This window comes from Sus scrofa, chromosome 6, assembly GCF_000003025.6.
Source record: "Sus scrofa isolate TJ Tabasco breed Duroc chromosome 6, Sscrofa11.1, whole genome shotgun sequence".
In the NCBI taxonomy this organism is placed as follows: domain Eukaryota; kingdom Metazoa; phylum Chordata; class Mammalia; order Artiodactyla; family Suidae; genus Sus; species Sus scrofa.
The window spans coordinates 140,038,749-140,059,320 of record NC_010448.4 but is presented as its reverse complement, the minus strand read 5'-3'; the positions used below and the strand labels follow the sequence as shown (position 1 = coordinate 140,059,320).

The following is a 20,572-nucleotide window of genomic DNA, read 5'->3' as shown; positions in this document are numbered from 1 at the left end:
TTCTTACTTTCTTATTATTATGCTTTTTACTTTTTTATTATTTCTAGCTCCCAATGAATTATTTAAATTTCAAGTTGTGGGGGAGTTCCTGTTTGGCTCAGTGGGAATGAACCTGACTAGTATCCATGAGGATGTGGGTTTGATACCTGGCGTGCTCAGTGGGTTAAGGATCCAGTGTTGTTCTGAGTTGCGGTGTAGGTCACAAATGAGGTTCGGATCTGGTGTTGCTCTGGCTGTGGTATAGGCTGTCAGCTACAGATCCAATTTGACCCCTGGCCTGGGAACCTCCATATGCCATGAGTACAGCTCTGAAAATACAAAACAAAGAAACAAACAAAAACTTCTAGCTATATCAGCCATGTCATTCTTGATTTTTTTAAGGCATTATTAAATGTTCTTTGTCTGAAGTGGCTTTTCTGAACAGTTAGCCCTCTATACAAGCATATTTTCTTTTTTCTTACTAGATAAAATCAAATTTCCAAAATTATGTATCTGATGAGTATCAATACCTACTTAATATGTTTTTTCCAAACAGTTCAAGCACATGATTCACATCTGAACTGAATACAAGACAACAGAATCCATCAAAAGCAGGCTATATTTCAGCTCTGTAATAGATGAGGAAGTAAGAAAATAAATAGAAACTATTTGAGGAAATGATGGTACAAGTGTGTAAGTAATTTCCAATATATTTATTTTTATAGAGAACAAGATATGGGGGATTGAGGAGAATGAATGGTTTTTGTTTTTAAAAAAGCACTTAAAGTAAAATTACTAATCACAAATTATGCTACATAAATTTGTTTCTTCTAAGAAATAATCAATTAGAAAAGTTAACACAGATGAAAATAGTAAGCCTGATATCATTGATTTTTCTGAAATTATAAGTTGATAGCTCTTTATGTTCAAAACAAAAACATAAAGATCTAATATATGCGATTATAAATATTTTAGTCACACATGATAAATAGAAATTTAGTAACTAAGTTTTATGCAAGAATAATGTGAGTATAGGTATTTCTGATGTTCGGTTTCCCTTTATATGTCCAATTAACCTTTATTTACTGAGAAACCATGGCATTCTAAATTGATTGGCAGCACTAGAGCTGGTGCCAGTAAGGGGAGTTCAGAAACTCTGCTGGAAAATCATGGTTTATTAATACATCATTAAGCACTTTAAATGGATTCCAATGGTGTATGTCTAAGGAAGGAAATAATTCAACATTTGTTAGTTACTGACAGAGTACAGAATTGAAATTTACATTATAAGCCTCTCGCTAAAAATCCTAATGTGTTAGCAATTGAATTACGGATCACAAAATGATAGTGTATGTCATCTGCCTTTTTACCAGGGAGAGCTATAAATGTTAATGATTATATACTTTCATCCAGACAAAAGCATATTATCATACAGTAATTTAATCTAGAAAAGTATGAGTGCAAATAAAATAAAAACTAGATTTATTTGCAATATGCTTGTGATGGGCATTTAGTCCATTTAAGATTTAAAGCTAAACAGTGTCATATATAGCTGAAATAGATGCAAACTGAATTATACTTTTTTTCTAATGACCAAATAATCAGCAAGAATATCTGTGATTTTAAAACACCACTATATTTTTCTCTCTGTTAACATTTTTAATCATTTCTAAAAAAAACAATAATTCTTGTTTCGAAAACATTCGCATCCTTATTTTAATTTCTAATATCAATCTAAACCATGGCTATATTTGTTAACTTCTATATCATATTTATGTTTGAATACAGATAATATGAGAAAAAAGTTACTTTGTACATGTTTCTAATTAATTCAAGATTACACATAAAACTTAAAAATATTTTTTGCAGATATTTTACATTTCCAAGTTATATATACTATTAAAATATTTTTCACCAAATGTGGATACTTTATTATGAATGTACATAATTTGCATGCAACATTTTTACACTGAGATCCACAAACATTAAAATTTGCACAATGCTGCTCTAAATCCTCTCCTTTTGGTGTGAACTGAACTGTCAACTTTTATTGGTACATTTTTGGTGATTTTGTACACATTTGACTGATGTATCAAGAAGAGCAACTACCACAATAATTAAGATAATTGATTATGTTAACTATGCTACTTGATTGAAGTCAATATTTCTGAAATTGTATGTCTTGATATTTAGGGAAAGTGATCTCTGAGAAATTCCAGGAAATTTGTGATTTTATATAAGGAAGTTGTGCACATCATTTCTCAAGCTCATAGCAACACAATTCCCTTCTTTCTCTCCAGCCACAACATAAACGCAGTTACATGATAACACATGACATACTGGCTATACCCTATTCTCCCTAACTCAAGTGATCATTAAAGACATAATAATTTTGAGGGAAATTTCAGTATTTCAGTGAAAAATGTGTACATGGTGTGAGGTTAGGGATGGAAAGCACAGAAGACAATCTGCTGTTTTGTAGGCAGAAATAATGATGTGGTGCCTTAGCAAATGCCAGATGAGGAAACAAGCATGGAACATATTTTGACATCCTTTGTAATGTTTCAAAAGGCAGTTCCTGGTATAGACATAGCATGAAAAGTCAGGTTCCAAAATGGAGTTTTCTGTCTCTTCTTTTTGTTTCCCTTTTACATAATGACACCCTGGCTTCAAATGATCAGATTAATCAATTTTGTAAAATGTGCAAATACCACAATATATCTACAGTCAAGTTTCTGGGCATAAATTTGAGGATATGTGGGTTTATAGCCATGCCTCAGTGTAAATACCACATTTACCTTTTTTCTCTCATTAAAATAAAGACATTATCAGCATGATTAATGTATTGATAAAATTTTATGTCTTTATAACTTAATATTTATGTACAAATTAAGTTGATTTATACATGAAGAATAGACTTCTTAGTAAAGACTGTCAAATGGATCCACAGGTTTTTATTCAAAATATCTCTATTTTGTTTAATTTATACTATATAATTCCTTATCTGAAAGGTTTTTATATTGAAAATCAATAGGTATGTGTACTAAATCTCTTATTATCATGATTCTTTAAAGTAAGTATCTAAACAATAGTCAGAAAGTGTGAATAAATGTGAACAATTCAAAAAATAAAAACTTTAGATACAATAATGAAGAAATCAGGAAATCTTTTTTTTTTTTTTTTTTTTTTTGTCTTTTTGCCATTTCTTGGGCCACTCCGGTGGCATATGGAGGTTCACAGGCTAGGGGTCAAATCGGAGCTATAGCTGCCGGCCTACACCAGAGACACAGCAACGCAGGATCCGAGCCATGTCTGCGACCTATACCACAGCTCATAGCAACGCCAGATCCTTAACCCACTGAGCAAGGGCAGGGATCGAATCCACAACCTCATGGTTCCTAGTCGGATTCATTAACCACTGCGCCATGATGGGAACTCCAGGAATTCTTTACATATCTTTGGAACCACATTACATAAAAAACTGTGTCATTTCCTTTCTATCCAATATATACAGAATTACCAGTCAATAAATGAATATACTTTGGTAGACTGATGATATGTAAGGAAAATAGTAATGAAGGCTATTTCTGAACTTGTGGAGAATCCTCTATGCTCGTAAACTTTTTGCCACTATTGCAGGGTTTTTTTTTTTTGGTATGAAAAAGTTATACATTTTGGTAGGTGGGAATTTATAGAAGAAAGATGATTACCATTGAACTCATAGTTTAGATAGGAGTATGATAGAGAGTTAGAAAGAAAAATGATCAAGGAGAGGGCAGCTAAGACAAGAAGTAAGTTGTGTTTATTGAATGAAAGTAAGGGAAAGTGAAACCAAAGGTAGATAGAGATGATACTGAAAATAAGTGTGATAAGGAAAACTAGAATCATAAACTCACAGTCAATTTTACACACTGCACTTCTGTTAGGAGTTACAGGCAGGGGATCAGAAAACCAAAATAAAACCTGATGGAAATAGAAATGACTGACATAATACTAAGAAAAAAAATGGTTTTATACACTTTAATTTTGTATTAGCACTAGGAACAGGAGGTCTATTTTAGATATTCTCTCTTTGGATTTTTTTTTAACATCAATAATCATCAATAAACCCAAACACTCTCTCTTCTCCTTTTTCCAATTTGAAATGGTATAATTTAGGATCGGCAGGAGGCAGAATTGATCCTGCTATCTCATGCATTTTTTATCTCAAAAATACTAACTCATCACTGTGGCAGTTCTTTTGTTCCTTCTCTTTTTGGAAAGGAATTAAGGGACAATAAGAAAAAAAAGAGAGAGCAGTTAATTAGAATTAGAAGAACCCAGGCTTTTTGTTTGTTTTTACAATTTTTCTGATACCCCATAAAGGTGCCTGCTATATGTATCTAAGTGTAGATGTTCAGTTATAAACTATTTGAGTTAAAATTCACTCCTATTTTGCTTCCTCGTAAAGCCGATAGGTGACCACCCTGTGAAAACAAAACAAGGTGGATATGGTAAATGATATGTATACATGTGTGTACTGTGTTTTGGTCACTTAGTGTTTAACATGCCATGGACTTTAAAATGTTATATCACAATTTATGTAAGTAAAGAGGAGAAAGTTAACAGTTAAGAGCTGAGAGTATCTCCTAAACAACAAAAACACCAGTAGCAACAACAAAACAAAACCTAAGCAGTTTGAGAAAATCTATCTGTCCTTTATTTGTCTCCTTGGAGAAAATAAAGAAAGAAAGGGTGGGAAGAAGGAAGGAAGGGAGGGAGGGAGGAAGAAAGGGGAAGGAAGTTATGTCTTCAAGGCCAGGAAATAGAGATTAATACAACTGAAGCAGCAATAGGCAGAATGAGGTAGGTAGAACCCTACTAAAAATCAGGAGGACTTTTTTACAGGAAGGCTAGACTTTGCCAGGCAGGAGGAGACAATATACATTGTCATTTGAAGGGAGAAATAACAGGTGCTCCAAAGACTAAAGAGATCATTTGGATTACACACACACAAAAACAAACAAACAAACAAAAAGAAATGGTAATAAATGTTAAGAACTATGTCTCAGGTAGAATGAAAAAGCAGATTTAGAAATACATATGCAGACTTAAAAAAAAGCTTGTAAAATAGCTAACGCATTAATCATGGAAAGGTATAATTACACCAAAGCCAACAAGGCTGACAATAAGAGGTGCCTGTGGAAGGTGGAAGATTTGGAGAAAGTTGAATGTATAATGTATAGATAATATTTATAAAGAAATATATCTATATGTACACGGAGTTAGAGTTTGGAAACAGCTTGGGAAAAAATGATAAATGTGGTTGGTATAAATAGAATCAATAGGAAAATGGGGGAAAAGATAGTAATACACAGTGATAAATACAAAGACAGTTTTATTTAGTTAAGTGTAAGATATTTCACCATTCAATAGATTTATTGAGCACCTATTGTGGATAAAGCACAGAATTTTAGAAACTAATGAAAAGATGGATAACACATATTCCCCAGCCTCAAAAGCTATAGTTTGGATTTATGTAGTATTTATTAGTATTTAGTGAGTATGCCAAGTCTTTAATTCATGATAGTTTATATCTGCTGGGTTGAAATAACACATACTTTTTCAGTTGAGTCCACAGAACTCTACATAGCTTCAGTTATATTAGTAAAGAAATTGTATCAATTTAATGTGGGAGCACACAGGCTCAAAGCACCAAGGCTACACAAGAAACTGAATCCTTCATCTGAAATGCCAAAACAAGAACACAATGAACAAGCAAAACCAAGCAGGCCCTCTCTCAGCTTGGCTCTATAGAGTATATAGAATCTTAGCTCAGCTTTTTTCATACAATTGTACAAAGAAGCATTTTTGACGTGTGTATGATTTCTGCAGCCTCTAGTTAGCTGGGCTTGAATACTTGATCCACACTTACTCTGTCTTTGGGCACAAGTTGAATTCCTGTTCTACACTTACTGGAACTTGGAGCAAGTCAGTCTTCTGTGTCTGTTTCTTCAGTGTTAAAATGGGGCTAGTAATACCTGTTTCACAGATTCTCTCTACCACAGAAATGAAAACAGAAAACATAATAACTAATTGTGAATAGTACCAAGCACATTGTAGGGGCCAAATAACTGTTCAGTCTATTTTCTGTCTCCAAGGTGATTGCCTTTCAGCTCTAGAGTTTGTATTTAATATAATCTTTAATTTTAGCAACATGTCACAGTTAAATTGTAGTCTTTAAATCTCAAGTATAAATTTCCAAAAGAACTAGACCAATAATCATAAAATACCTAAGCCTGTTTTATAAATATCTATTATTTAATAATAATTATCATTATAAATTGTAAGTTTTCAAACTAAACGGTTTAACATCTGAACTCACTCTATCCTTTACGTAAGAAACTGTAATTCTGTATCTTATTCCAGATAGTCAAGGTCATGGAAAAAAAAGATGCAAACCATCCCACTGCTCTGCAAAGTTATTTTAGTACAATTTTAATGGCAAATTAATTTTAACAGCAAAATAATGTTGAAATGCCAGAAATTCATTAATACACTATAGAAAAATATAACCAAAGACTTAGCGAGAGTGGAATCTTAAAGTGTTTTATCATGGAAGACCTACTCACACTCCTTGGAAAGGTCAAGAACACATTTTTTACCTAGACTATGAGAATAAATACACTTGTAAGAGAAGACTCATTATCACTAAAGCTCTTTGTGGTGATCCTTCTTTTAAGACAAAAATTAGTGGTAACATCTACATTTGAAGTGGGATCCCTAAATGCTGTGAGAATGATAGAATCCTAGAGTGGCAGAAGCCAAGTGGCAGTACTTGTTGATCAAAGACAAGGTGATCATGGTTACCTGAATGGGCTATAGAAGCAAAACAGAACAGTCTTACTTACAGAGACCTTTGGCATTGGCTATTTCATCATGGCATTTTTAAAAATTAACATATGGGAAACCTACTATAGTCTTCATGCCACTATTCAATGTGGCTTGAGCACATATCATAGGCATTTGGAGTCTTAGAGGAAGAAAAGTTTGGAATGAGGAATTCCAGAATTAGACTTCTCTCATATTCTGCTAGCCAAAGCAGTCACAGAGTCAGGCCATATTCAAGAGGAGAAGAAACAATCTCCATTTCTTGAATGTGGGTTTTCATGCACGGAGGGGAGGAATTTATAGTAAGAGACCAACTCTATCACCTTCTGGCAGCAATAGCCACATGCCTCTTGTATGCAGAACATACTCAAACATGATATTAATTAAATCATTGGCTCACAGTACAGGATATTATCAGCAAATATAGATGGAGCTTCTCAGATGTAGCACTATGGAAGCAGCTTCTCAGATGCATTTTCCCATTTGCAGAGACAAGTTATCTTCCCTTGAAGATATCCACTTTATAGTGGTGATAAAGCATAATCACAGTGGACATGCCAGTTCACAAAGAGGGAAAATAGAAGACACAATATAGTTAATGGTACATAGAAATTTTGAAATCAAACTGGGCACAGACTACTATTTCCTCCAACTCCAGAGGCAGGAACTGTTATTTGCTTGGGATTCACTTCTTCCCAGGAATAGTTCTCAATGGCTGTTAACACTTCCCTCTGGAATTTTTTTTTTAAATTTTTGGTCACCCTGTGGCTTATGGAATTCCCAGTCCAGGAATCAGATCCAAGCCACAGTTGCAACATACACAGGAGCTGGGAATCGAGCCTGAGTCCTGTGGCTGCCTGTATTCTGGGGCCACCAATCCCATTGCAGCACAGTGAGAACTCATTTCCTCTGGAATTTTGACTCTTCCCACTGATTCACTCTTTATTTCCCACTAGAAATGATCTGTTTGCCAATAAGTAGCTTTCTCTGTCTGCTGATAGGGTGATTGCGATCCAGTGACCTCCTGTTTAATGAACAATGTTCCTTTTAGTCAGAGATGATATAATTCTTTAAAAATTCTTGAGATCTTCCTGAATATTAATTTTTTATTATTATTAAAATATATTTGAGGAGTTCCTGTTTTGGCGCTGTGGAAATGAATATGACTAGTATCCACAAGGGGGCAGGTTTGATTCCTGGCTTTATTCAGAGGGTGGGGGATCCAGTTTTGCTGTGAACTACGGGGTAGGTCAGAGAAGCGGCTGGGGATCCCATGTTGCCATGGCTGTGGTTTAGGCCAGCCGCTGCAGCCCTGATTTGACCCCTAGCCTGGGAACCTCCATATGCCACAGATGCAACCCTAAAAAGCAAAATAATAATAATAATAAAATAAAATAAAATAAAATAAAATATATTGGTTTACAGTGTTTCAAGTTCTGTTGACGAAAGAAGTGTCCTAATCACACACATTTCCCTATGCTGTACAGTAGGATCCCATTGCCCATTCATTCCAGATATAACAGCTTGCATCCCCCAACCCCGGAAATGCCCATACCTCCCGCTTCTTTCCCTATCCCCCCCAGGAACCAAGAAAACAAACAGATAGCCAACAGGCATATGAAAAAAAGGATATTAAATTATAATAAGTCTACTTAGACAAAAATCTCAATCAGAAGTGTATTTGAGAGAGTACCCTCTTTCTATTTTAGACTGATACAGGGTGCTACAGAAAAATAATCATAGAATCCTTAGAAATATTTCTGTCTGGAAGAGAGGCTCTATAAGGCAAACTGTTAAATATTTCCAAGATTTCAACAACGGTTCTTACTGGCATATCGTTCATCTGCTCCTATATCTGAGGCTACCATTTACAGGAAAAGCTTTGGAATAGGATTTTATCTTTGACCCCAAGCTTTAAATAAACCATTAATTAACTTATTTTTGGAAACTATCTTGTGGGCTGGAGAAACTGTTAATGATACGTAGTTTAACTTTCCATCTTAGTATATCCTTGGTGAGAAATATTTCTCTGTGTCCTGAATACAGAATAGTCCCTTTCGTAGTTCAACTCTCCCATCTATAACTTACATATTGCTAAGTGAAGCCAGTTGACAGTTTCATTATTTGATCTGGAAATCTATTACCAAAGTATCAATTTCATTAGGTATATTTTTTTGAACCATGATGATTAATTTAACATGTCAACTTGGCTAGACTATGGTGCCAGTTGTTTGGTCAAACCAGTCTAGATGCTACTGTGAAGGTATTCTTTAAATGTGATTAGCATTTAAATACTAGACTTTTTTTTAGGCCATGCTCAGGGCATGAGGAAGTTCCCCGGCCAAGGATCAATATGCATACCACCGCTGTAACCAAAGCCATGGCGGGGACAACGCTAGATCACTGAGCCACCAGGGAACTCCTTAAATCAGTAAATTTTGGGTTTTTTTTGTTTGTTTGTTTTTTTGGGTTTTTTTTTTTTTTTTTTTTTTTTTTTTGGTCTTTTTGCTATTTCTTGGGCCGCTCCCGTGGCATATGGAGGTTCCCAGGCTAGGGGTCCAATCGGAGCTGTAGCCACTGGCCCATGCCAGAGCCACAGCAACGCGGGATCCGAGCCTCGTCTGCAACCTACACCACAGGTCACAGCAACGCCGGATCCTTAACACACTGAGCAAGGGCAGGGATCGAACCCGCAACCTCATGGTTCCTAGTCGGATTCATTAACCACTATGCCACGACGGGAACTCCAAATCAGTAAATTTTGAATAAAGATTACCATCTGTAATGCGGGTTAGCTTCACCCAGTTAAGTTAAGGTCTTAAGACAGATTTCCTAAAGAAAAAGCAATTCTGCCTAAAGTTTGCAACATATAAAACCTACCTGAGATTCTGGCCTGCTGGACTGCTCTGCAGATTTCAGACTCAAGGCTGTGTACAATGTCAACTTACTTGAATTTCTAGCCTGCTAGCATAGCCCATGAATATCAGACCTGCTAGCTGCCATAATTTAAACCTTTTAGTGACTCAAAACAAGAACCATTTTCTACCTCTTATTGTTCTGTCAGTTGACTAAGGGAGGTCCAGTTGGTGGTCTGTCTGCTATATGTAATGTCAGCTAGGGCTAAAACCCGGATAGCTCAGGTCTCTTGCTTAATTGCAAATAATTTTAAGAGGAAGGGAGAGGAAGCTACCAGTTGGCATACAGCCTGGACTCAGAAGTCCCAGGATATCATATCGCCACATTCTATTTGGTAAGCAGTGACAGGATAAAACAAGATTGAAGGGAGAATCTACCTTTCCATCTACACAAATATAGAAAGGAATTAATGGTGGTCATTGACATAGGAAAGGAACTAGTGACGGCTACTGCTGAGTGCTATTACTGCAACAAAATCATAGACATCATATGACAGTGAAATGCTAAACTTATCTGTAAAAGTGATATGTAAGAAAGCGATGCCTCTTATCTCTAACATTATCTAATAGTTTATAGGTCAGAGATAATGTAATTCAATGGATTTAGGGTTGATTTCATCTCTTCTTAAATATGGGCAGGACTTTAAAACTACCTCAACAGCTAATAGATACTATACAGTTTCAATGCAAGTTTTTTTTTTTTTTTTAATTCGCTCCACTTCTGCTTTGTTTTCTTGCAACTCTCATGTTTGTAACCAGTCACCATTTTATAGAAAGCCCAAGCAATTATACACAAATTTTCTGGTTGATAGTGGCAGCCAACACTGCAGTGAACAGCCATCATCAGCTATCAGACATGTAATGAGTCCAGTTCTTACTACTGACCCATCTTTAGCCTTTGAGTATTTCCAGCTGAGTCTGCAGATATTTTGAGGGAGAGAAAAGTCCTCTATGTTATACTCTTGGTCAATTCATAACTAACAGAAATATATGAAAATAATGAAATGTTTGTTACTTTAAGTTTTAAGATTTTAGTTCATATGTATTTTCATGCATCATTAGATAACTTAAATAGTATATCTAACAATATTTTTTGAAAACAAAAATTAAATTTGCAAGTATTATAGCTGTCTCAACAATAGATAACTTTTCTTGTATGTTTTCTTTTGTGAATGTTTTGTATCATTTGGTCTTTACAGCAACCATATGTGTAGGTGCTATCATTTTCTGTCTGACAAGGGAGGCAACTGAACAGTATGGTTAAGCAAATTCTGCAAAATCAGGAGTTGACAGAGCTGGAATTTGAAACCAGGTGTTTCACTCCAGAGCATGGGTGCTTATCTTCCACAGCAAAGTCCCTCACCAGAAAACCTAGAGAAAGGGAAGGGAAAGCTCCAGAATGAGGGATGAGAGAGAACAGGAAATTCTTGTTCTTGTTGAGTAAGAAAGAGAAATAAGGCTGGTGAATTAAGAAACAGCATAATAAAGTTTATTAAAAGCTGTGATGATACCTAAACTAGAGAAGCCAGTGAATTTTATTATCACTGAGAGGCTATGCCAAGTGTCCATGAGGTTATGTCCTGAGTAAGAGGTCATTTTGTTCTAGGTAGATTTAAGTCAGTGTAAGAAAACCATGGAACTTTTGTTGCCTTCTCCAGAGATAACTAGAAAAGAAAGGAAGGGCTAATCAATTATCTTTTTCTTCTTAGCATTTACTGTATTTACTTTCCATGCATGATAGATAAACAACAGAAATTAATGTCTATTTCATTTGTGATTTTGAAAGACGCAACTTTCCATTAAATATGCAATTCTGCACATGTGTTTTTCAGTGGGTGTGGGGGGCGGGGGGTATATGTGCGCCCAGGCATATCTTAAACCTAAACAGACATCCAGATCTAAATGCTTGGCTCTCAGTAATTAAGATGATAAAGCCTAGAGTTTGGACTTATACAAGTGTGTACATAGGTGGCAATCATTGCGTTCAGTTTGGGCCATATGAGCTTGAGGTGTTTTGTCATTTCATGGGGGAGTTACTAGATAATAATTGAAAAATAGAGGTCTATAACAGAAATCATGGTTGGATCAATGTAGAAATGATACTTAAGCCATCAATATAACATTTTTATCTATTTATAAATGACCCCAAATATAAATAAACATTTGCACATGACATATTCCATATATCTACAGAAGTTGCCTTAATGAAATTCTGAATATTTTTTTTAAAGTGAATTTGTATACTGTAACTAAAATAGAGGTGAATTCATTTTTAGACAGTGTTGTAATAACATACTCAGGGTTTACAAAGGGAAATATAATCCCTTCTAGACATTTCGAACAGGATAATATCTGATCAGAAAAAGAGATGCTTACAAAACTAAGATGGAGAAATAAAAGTCAGAGTGAAGATGCTATAAGCTGTCAGTTTTGCCACTCATCACTAGCTCTCAGGACACCAGTAAGCTACTTTTGCCACATTATTTTCCATTGCTGCCCAGATCAAGAACTACAAGAAATCCCACCTATACAGTTGTTTGCAGCACCAAGGCAAATAATTTGCAAAGGCACTCTAGTCGCAAAAAAAAAAAAAAAAAAAAAAAATCTGTGGAAGCCCATGTGGCTGCTTGTCACTGCTGCAGAAAGATTGATGATTTCTGCTTCCCTTTTCGCCTTTCAGAACTTGTGTAAAAGTCTTCCATTGAAAAAAAGGAAATCACATTCCAAAACCTGGAGGCGAAACATTCTGGCAACACAGTGATCCTTCAGAACCCATGATACTGGAGAGAACAAAGGAGACAGTGGACATAAATTCTATTTTGAGCTCAATTAACCTCCATGGCTACACTAAAAGAATCTTCTCCTCAAGATTTTCACTGAAGTTATGAGTAAGTATTTTTGTTTGCTTCCTAATGATTGTTAACTCTTTAAATTTGTGTCTATACCTAACCAGAGAGAGGAGCTAAAAAATAAAATGAGGCTGATACCAGTGATAGTTTGAGCAATTGACATGAGGTTGGAACTTCAGCAAAATGTACTGTAGAGGACAATAGTTGAGATTTTGGAAGTTTGGATCTACTTAAACAGAGGCCAACCACTGTAAGGGGTAGGAAGGGGGCAGTGTACAGTGTAGTAACAGCAATATTTGATGTGCAGTGTATTTCAGTCTGTTAGTATGTAGCACATCGATGAGGCATAAGTTGCCATTTTTCCATACCTGTCCAACATTCGTCTTAAATGCCATCTCCTCCAGCCTACATCTCCCCATAGAGCCACTCAGTCTAGCCTTTAGACTACAACAGGACTCTGCATATTGCCAAAATAGTACTTCCCTTACATCTACTGTATTTGTGTATCCATATGTATGTTTCCTTCTTTAGGCAAGAACTATTTAAAGTTAGAGAGCATGACTTTTTGAACTCTTTGGTGAGCTACTTAGAAATAGTAAGAGCTAGAGTGTGAAATAATCTGTAGCAGAAAAGTACCTTCAAGAACTGGACCAATCATCCTGGGATGAAAAGAAAAAGGGAGAGAAAGAGAGGTTAGGAGGGATTCAGGCAGTGAGTGTGTGAGTGTGTGTGTGTGTGTAGAAAACAGAAGTTACAGTTTCAAGTCTGAGCAAACTATTGGAGCTCATCACTGGAAAGGCATGTATTTATGGGAAATTAGATTAAATTTAATAAAAAGAGTCTTTTGTAACTGAAGAAATCTATAGTACTTCCTCTCCTAGCGATAACTGGGCACTCCTTCCTCTGTGCTCTTTCATGCTAATGTAACACTTAATTGTCGTTATTGTTTATATCTTTCTATGTTTTATTCTATTTTTAAGACCCAAGTTTTTTATGGGCCACATAAATGGGTGGTTTTTTTATTCATCCTGGTATCATCAATACCTAATGTAATACCTACAGTAAACTGGATGCTTGTATAACTGACCATGTTGAGATTTAGAAGAAAAGAGTGAATGAAATAGGTATAATTTTAATCAGTTTTGAGTTATTCATGTTTTAAATAGGATACACTGGATATAATAATACACTTTGGAGAATGTAGAAACTGGCAACCCATTGAGTGGTAATCTTATTGCCATGTTAAAATGTCAATTTCTACAACCATCTGTGCTGGAAACACGGCTGATATTTTTTATTATGGAACCATGGCTTTAGACTATGGCCACAGGCATCTAATGAGTTCTAGCTGACAGTCCAAACCTCTTAATCAACTGTCTCAGAAAAGTATATTAGAATAAGAGTGAAACTTCAGTTTTTAAAGCACTGAATTGGACATGTATAAGGCATCATAGGTTGAAGAATTTGAGAAAGATATTTTACAGTAAAAAATGATGTTTTCCCCAAGATTCACAGAGAAACAAATAACAATTTGGGAATAAACACACATATATGCACACATGAACTCATACATAGCTTTGAAACTATACCTTATTTAAAAAAATCTGTGTTTGGTAAGTTTGCCAGAGAGTTCATAAAGCATGTGTTCTTACAGAAGCAATCAGGATAAAAAATATTTAAGATAATTAAATATTTATTATCTTAATTATCAATAATAATTCAAAAATTCAAAAATTCAAAATTTTCAGCAAATCTCTCTTTTGCTTCAGATGACTTTTACACTGCCAAAACAGAGAATGAGTCTGTAAGCCATTTGGATTCAGCGGTGTGAGAGCTCTGATTTCTAAAGAAAGTATAGTAAATGTACTTTTTGATGCCATTAGTATAACATTTACATATTTATGCTAATATTTGTTTTTCATAATTACATAAAAGATATACAGAACTGACAGTTTTTTAAACTAAGAATGTCATTCGCAAACTATTCTTTATGTATATATAATACAAATGTAGTACTAAAATATTATCTATATATTATTATTACTATATAGTATTTATATAGTAATATATAAATATATATTAACAAACTTTTTTCTGCAATTGGAAAATCCTTGGTAATCCTGAACATTTGCAGAACCCATATATTGTCCTCCACAGTGTCCCCATGATTCTCTAACTTTGACAGGAATTTAAATATTCATCTCTATTTGACCTGTTCTCCTATCTGTTCCTATTCTACTATATCTTACTCTCCATCTGCCTCTTTCAACTTCTCTGCTTCAGATTGGAAAAGCTCCTGAAAATGGATTTGTAGGCAGGCCCCAAGTCCAACATACAACTCTGAACTACCTCAAGCAATGTGTGTTCAAAAGAACAAAAATCAACAAAAACGACAATAAGAAAGAAAAATAAATTTGGCTTCTTTTCCCCCATTACTATATATCAGATCATCTAATATACTCACAGATGGGAAAATGACAGAAGCTTCTAATATTTGTGATTTACAAGGGCTTCTTTTTAATGAAAATCATCATAGTTTCCACGTAACATGAGATCCTCAATTTTCCAGCTTTGTATTTTACCATTAATAATAAATTTAAAAATTCTACCAAGGAAGTTTTAATTGCTAATTTTTATTGACTATAGACATAGTATGGATGCCAGGTTTTATGGCATTCATAGCACCCACAGAGATTGTATGGATTGAAAAAAAAAATTCCTGTTAGATATGATGGAAGAAGAGCTAAGCAGTACATTAGTGCAAAATCCCATAAACAACAATATAGGTTCCTGTTTGGGGAAGAAAAGGAGAGTAATGTGACAACACAGGAAGTAAGGGGAAGAGGGCATGAAGTGATATTAGAGGGGTAGTCTTGGACAATGTTAAGGAGGCCTGGTAGGTCTTGGGAAGGATTTGGAACTTTAACTGGAAATCATGATAAAGATAAGAGTGGGAGAATTTCATATTTATGTCTTACATACAGGTATTAAAAATCTATTTTTTGGAATTCCCTGGTGGTTCAGCAGGTTAAGGATCTGGTGTCACTGTTGTGGTGCAGGTTCGATACCTGGCCCAGGAACTTCCACATGCCGTGGGCACTGCCAAAAAAAATCCATTTTCTAATATTTTTGATTGATTTAAACATTATGTAAAATATGGAGAAAATAAGTTGGCATAGGAGCTTCAAAGGCAAAAGCAACTAAGCATCCTTTAAGATGAGTTACCACTAGTCTTTTAAAAGTTGCAGCATCCTATTGCTGTTTTGTCCTGGGGTAAAATTTTTAAGCCTCTCTAGCAAAATGTGGCTTTGTGTATTTAGCTTAGGATAATTAAAATCACTTTTATTTTGATATGTTCTTGCCTGTAATAAAAATAAACTTTTATAAAAATAGTAACACTCTCTTCTGTTCTTCAAGAAGCAGAGAATCAGAGAATGAAGGAATAGCCCCCTGTGTCACAGCTAGCTTGTGAAAAAATCTGAGATGAGTTCTCATTTTCTTATCGCAGTGGCCAGTGGTCTTGTCATTTCATCATTGTTGCCTCTTGAGATGCTATTGTGAGTTTCTTTACTGTCCTGCCTGTGGTAGACTTGAGCTCAGGGGACCCAATCAGTGGTTCTTCATCTGTGTTCCGTGACTAGAAGTAGGTAAGCATCTATGGATTTAGATGCTTTTTTTATATAATTGCTTTTATTTTGTTTCTTACGTAAAAACATATTTATGTTTTCATTTTTAGGTTTGCTTAGATTAATATTACATAATAATGATTAATTATAATCAGGATTTATAAAAATATTGTTATAAACATATACATTCAGTTTGAACCATCAATTTTCCCATAACAGAGAGTTAGTACATATTCTTTTGTTTACACTAGCTATAATATCTTACTTTTGCAGTCCTAGTATGCCTCTAGGTGTTTTTTTGTGTTAGTGTCTGGGATCTTTATATGCTAATGCAAGAGAATTTATGAACTCCTACTGCTACTATATGGTATTTAGTTCCTACCAGGGCTATGTAGTTTTCACTAAAAGTAATTATTAGTTTCTACACTTTTCTTTGTGCTCTTTCTTTCTTGTCTTTTTATTCTTCTTTGGTAATTTTTATCTTTTGCTTGCACATTCTGTAAGTTGAATTACACAACTATATGTATTTGGCTGTTTCCAACTCTACTGCATGGTTCTCAATCTCCATGATAATGCTTTCACCGTTCATTCTTTTTTTTAGCCCTCTATATTGTCCTTTATCCATCTGTAACAGAATGTTGGTACATCTTGGAAATTAATTTGTGCTACCACTATAACTTCTGTATTCTCAGATTATGTTTTCATAACTTATTTTTGTTTTTATTTTTATTTTACATCTGGACTCAGAGGGATTGTCTGTCTTCCTTAGTAAATTCTGTGGCTCCAAAAAGACAGTAGAGTGTTGCTAGGAAAACCATCCACAACTGCTCTGTTCTTCTAAAGCATGAAGCCTGACTTTGAGATAATTTGAGACAGTGAACTACAGATTAAATAAAACAGTCTAAACTTAGAACTACAGAAACAGTGAAGTAAATTATGTGATTATTTGGACAAGCTTAAGTTTTCTTACAGGTTGCTTTCAAAATTAAAGGAAGAAATTGAAGAATGTAAATAATTTCTGGCAAAATGTTTATTCAGAATAATTTTGGTCCTTCAAAATTATTTTAAGCAACTTAATTTAGGAATAGTACAGAAAAAAAATTTAAAAATGAGAATTGTTTTCTTCTCAATTTGCAAAGTTTTCTTTTCATATGTAAAGGATAAGCCTGAGCTCAAGGTTTATTTCATTTCATGTGTTATTGAGGTATTTTCCATTTGTATTATATAATAACTTTAATTTTAAACTCAAAACAGAGTAAAAATCAATTCTAAGATAACTGATGCTAAACAATAATTCTGCTGAACTCTATACAGAAACTTCCAGAACATGTCCTAGTCCCTTTTACTACCTCCTAAGTTGGATACATATACCGTTGATCCCAAAATATGGAAGAGACATTCTTTTGCCTGAGGACTACAGAGGGATTCCTGAGGCAGTTGCTGGCTCTTGACTCACACTCACTGTGGGTTTCCATGATCTACTATGAGATAAAGTGGAAAGGTCCATGTATTTTTTTTTTATAAAAAGCTTGATTGCTGGGACCTTTCCTACTGTTTTATAATTCATGCCACTATGAGAAAAATTAAACATTTAGCCTCTCAACTCAACTTCTCATCTGTATTATAAAAATAATAGTTCTTATATCCTATGGTTATTGTAACTGTTGACTGAATTGCTAAAGGACTCATTAGGCTATATAATTTTCCTTTTCATTTGTTCTTTCTTACTCTTCTCCCATTTACTCATTATTCCCTTTAACTTCTTTCCTCATTATTCTTCATACTTTCTTTCAGTTTTTTTAGGAAAGAATAGATTATTAAATGAGATGAGTAGCATTCACAGCCACAAACATCACTAAACCCTATGCCAATATGAAAGGTTATTGAAGAATCCTAAATATTATGCCTGGGTTCTTCAGGCCTTCAGGGAATGAAATAAAGGTTTATAGCCAATGACTGATCATCAGCCTTCATAGTTATGATATGTGCAGATTTCCTCCTTGGCACAATATATGCTAGTCCTATATATCTAACACCTTTTCTCATACCCTCTGGTAGAAAGAATTTATGGAACACAACTCTTTGGATTTGGAAAAACATATAAAACCAAGCAGACACCGGGGGGAAACATTAAAACAAACCAACAAATGTAATGTCCTGTGAAAGAAAGTCTTCCACCAAGTCTTCCCAGCTCAGCTCATTATGATCAGAGATGCCTGCTGTGGAGCTTGCCATGACAGCACATTATAAATATTAAAAATTAAAAAAAAATTGTTCCACAGGTGTGTACACTAAATACAAAGTCTGTAGTAGTCATGATAAATCAGGGTTATGAGCCTCCTGGAAAACTTCACATTCTGTTGTGGACAAATGAGAATGCTTTTTTAAAAAAAATTATGGATCACCATTTATTTCAGCCTCTCCATAAGAAGACAAGGGGAGACCCTGAGGACAAGGAGGAAACAAATCTTCATCATATTCATCATATTTAATTATGCACAAAAATGTGCAATAAAAGCTCATCATAGCCATCATTTATCTATGTCCAAATCTCATTATCTATTAGAAATACATGTTTCAAGTTTCCCCATATCTGTGTACATTTCTCCCCAATGTTTACTATTGTTTTGCCTTCATCTTCTTCGTTTGCTCATTCCTTCCTTTCTTACTCTTTGTCTTTTAAGATCTCTATTTGAGGCTATTTTTGACAAGATACCTTTTAATCATAGACATTCTTTTACTGAATGCTGGAACTTTGTTACAGTAGACAATCATTAGTTACTAGTCATAACATACTCTTTACATTAATCTTTAACTAAGTCTTCTGAAAAGATTAGTGGTCTGCAATCATCTCCCTACTGATAAAACTTAGCTTTAGGAAGGTTTCATGTACCACTGTCAAATAAAATACTAACTACCCATCAAGCATTTTTATCAGTCTCTCTCTCTCTCACTCCAGAAAAACCAAAATGAACACAGAAAAATTATGCACCAAAAAGAAGTCTCAGAGAAGAGAAGAAAAAGTCCAGAGTGTGTGTGTGTGTTTTTTTTTTTTTTTTTTTTTTTTTTTTTCACTATGCCAATTACACGAAAACATAAAGCAAAGCTACCTAGGAAAAAAATCCTTGGAAAAATGAGGCTGGATGTTATATCTTTCTTTAAATGCAAAAGTGAGAATTGAGAGAATTGAGACAATTGTCCAGATAAGTAGGCCCAACAACTATTTCACAGGAAACTCAATGATAATGATGCAAAATTATACGTGAATGTGTGATTTTACCCTTGCTTTTCTTATCAGAACATTTCTTTCAAATCTCTTTTTCAAGGTATAGTATTAGGAAAACCTCAGCATGAAAAGAGTCATTTTAAATACATTTTCATGTGGACCTAGTGATCACTCATAGGTCTCAAATTTGGCTGCAGTATCATTCTTCCTGCCCTAGAAAGGAAAGTTGTCTTGTCACTTTTGATTTTCTGCCTCTAAGTTCTTGGTTACTATTTGGCTTTTCCAAGGAGGGAGAATTTTTAACCACAAGAAAGGGTCTTGAATTAATTTTTTAATATTTCAAAGTGCTCACCATTTTCCCTGGTTTTAATTATGTCAATTTGTTATATTTACCCTATAATTATAATAACTGCTCTGCACTTATTTTTAGTACAGTTCAGAGAAGAGTTGAAAAGTTTGTGTATACTGTATGTTAATGACACTGTAAGAGCACATAGAATCAGTGGGTATTTGCTCAGTGGAATTACACATTAAGAAACCTCTCAGGTATGGAAACAAAGGTAAGAAATGTGTTCCTAAATTAGAATTATGAAATCAAATATGAATATTGCATAGCATGAGAAGTATGATTTGCAATGGTGCAGAATATAGTGTGCCCTTCCTATCCATAATGTGGTGCAAATAGGCTGGTTACATAACATTTAAAAATCAGTGGGATACTGAATAAGGTAGGTCGTGAAAGGATCTTGCTTCTGAGAAATATGTATAGACGAACTGCCTCATGTGATGGTCTTCAGCTTCCTTAGGACCTTTGTCAGAGTGTGGCATTAAGGACTAAAAAGAAGTACTGAATTTACCTGTTCCCTTTCCCCAAAATGTAGAAGACATTGAGAGGCTTCAGATGTCCTAAATTGAAAAGAGAAAATATACGTCTTGAACTCAATCAAGATGGTTCTACGGGCAATTGGAGCAAGTAAATGTATACAGGATTTGCAAATCAATCCCTTTGAGTTAACATCTTGGTTCTTCCCTGTGACTTTATCACATATTTCTGAGCTTTGATTTTCTAAGCTATATAATGTGGTCATGACATAATTATAACAAGGA

At 34.6% G+C, this 20,572-nt stretch overlaps 1 pseudogene; it reads left to right on the top strand.

The window, feature by feature from the left end:
* LOC110261402 overlaps nucleotides 1-20,572 on the top strand; it is a 33,593-nt pseudogene that overhangs the window by 10,543 nt on the left and 2,478 nt on the right.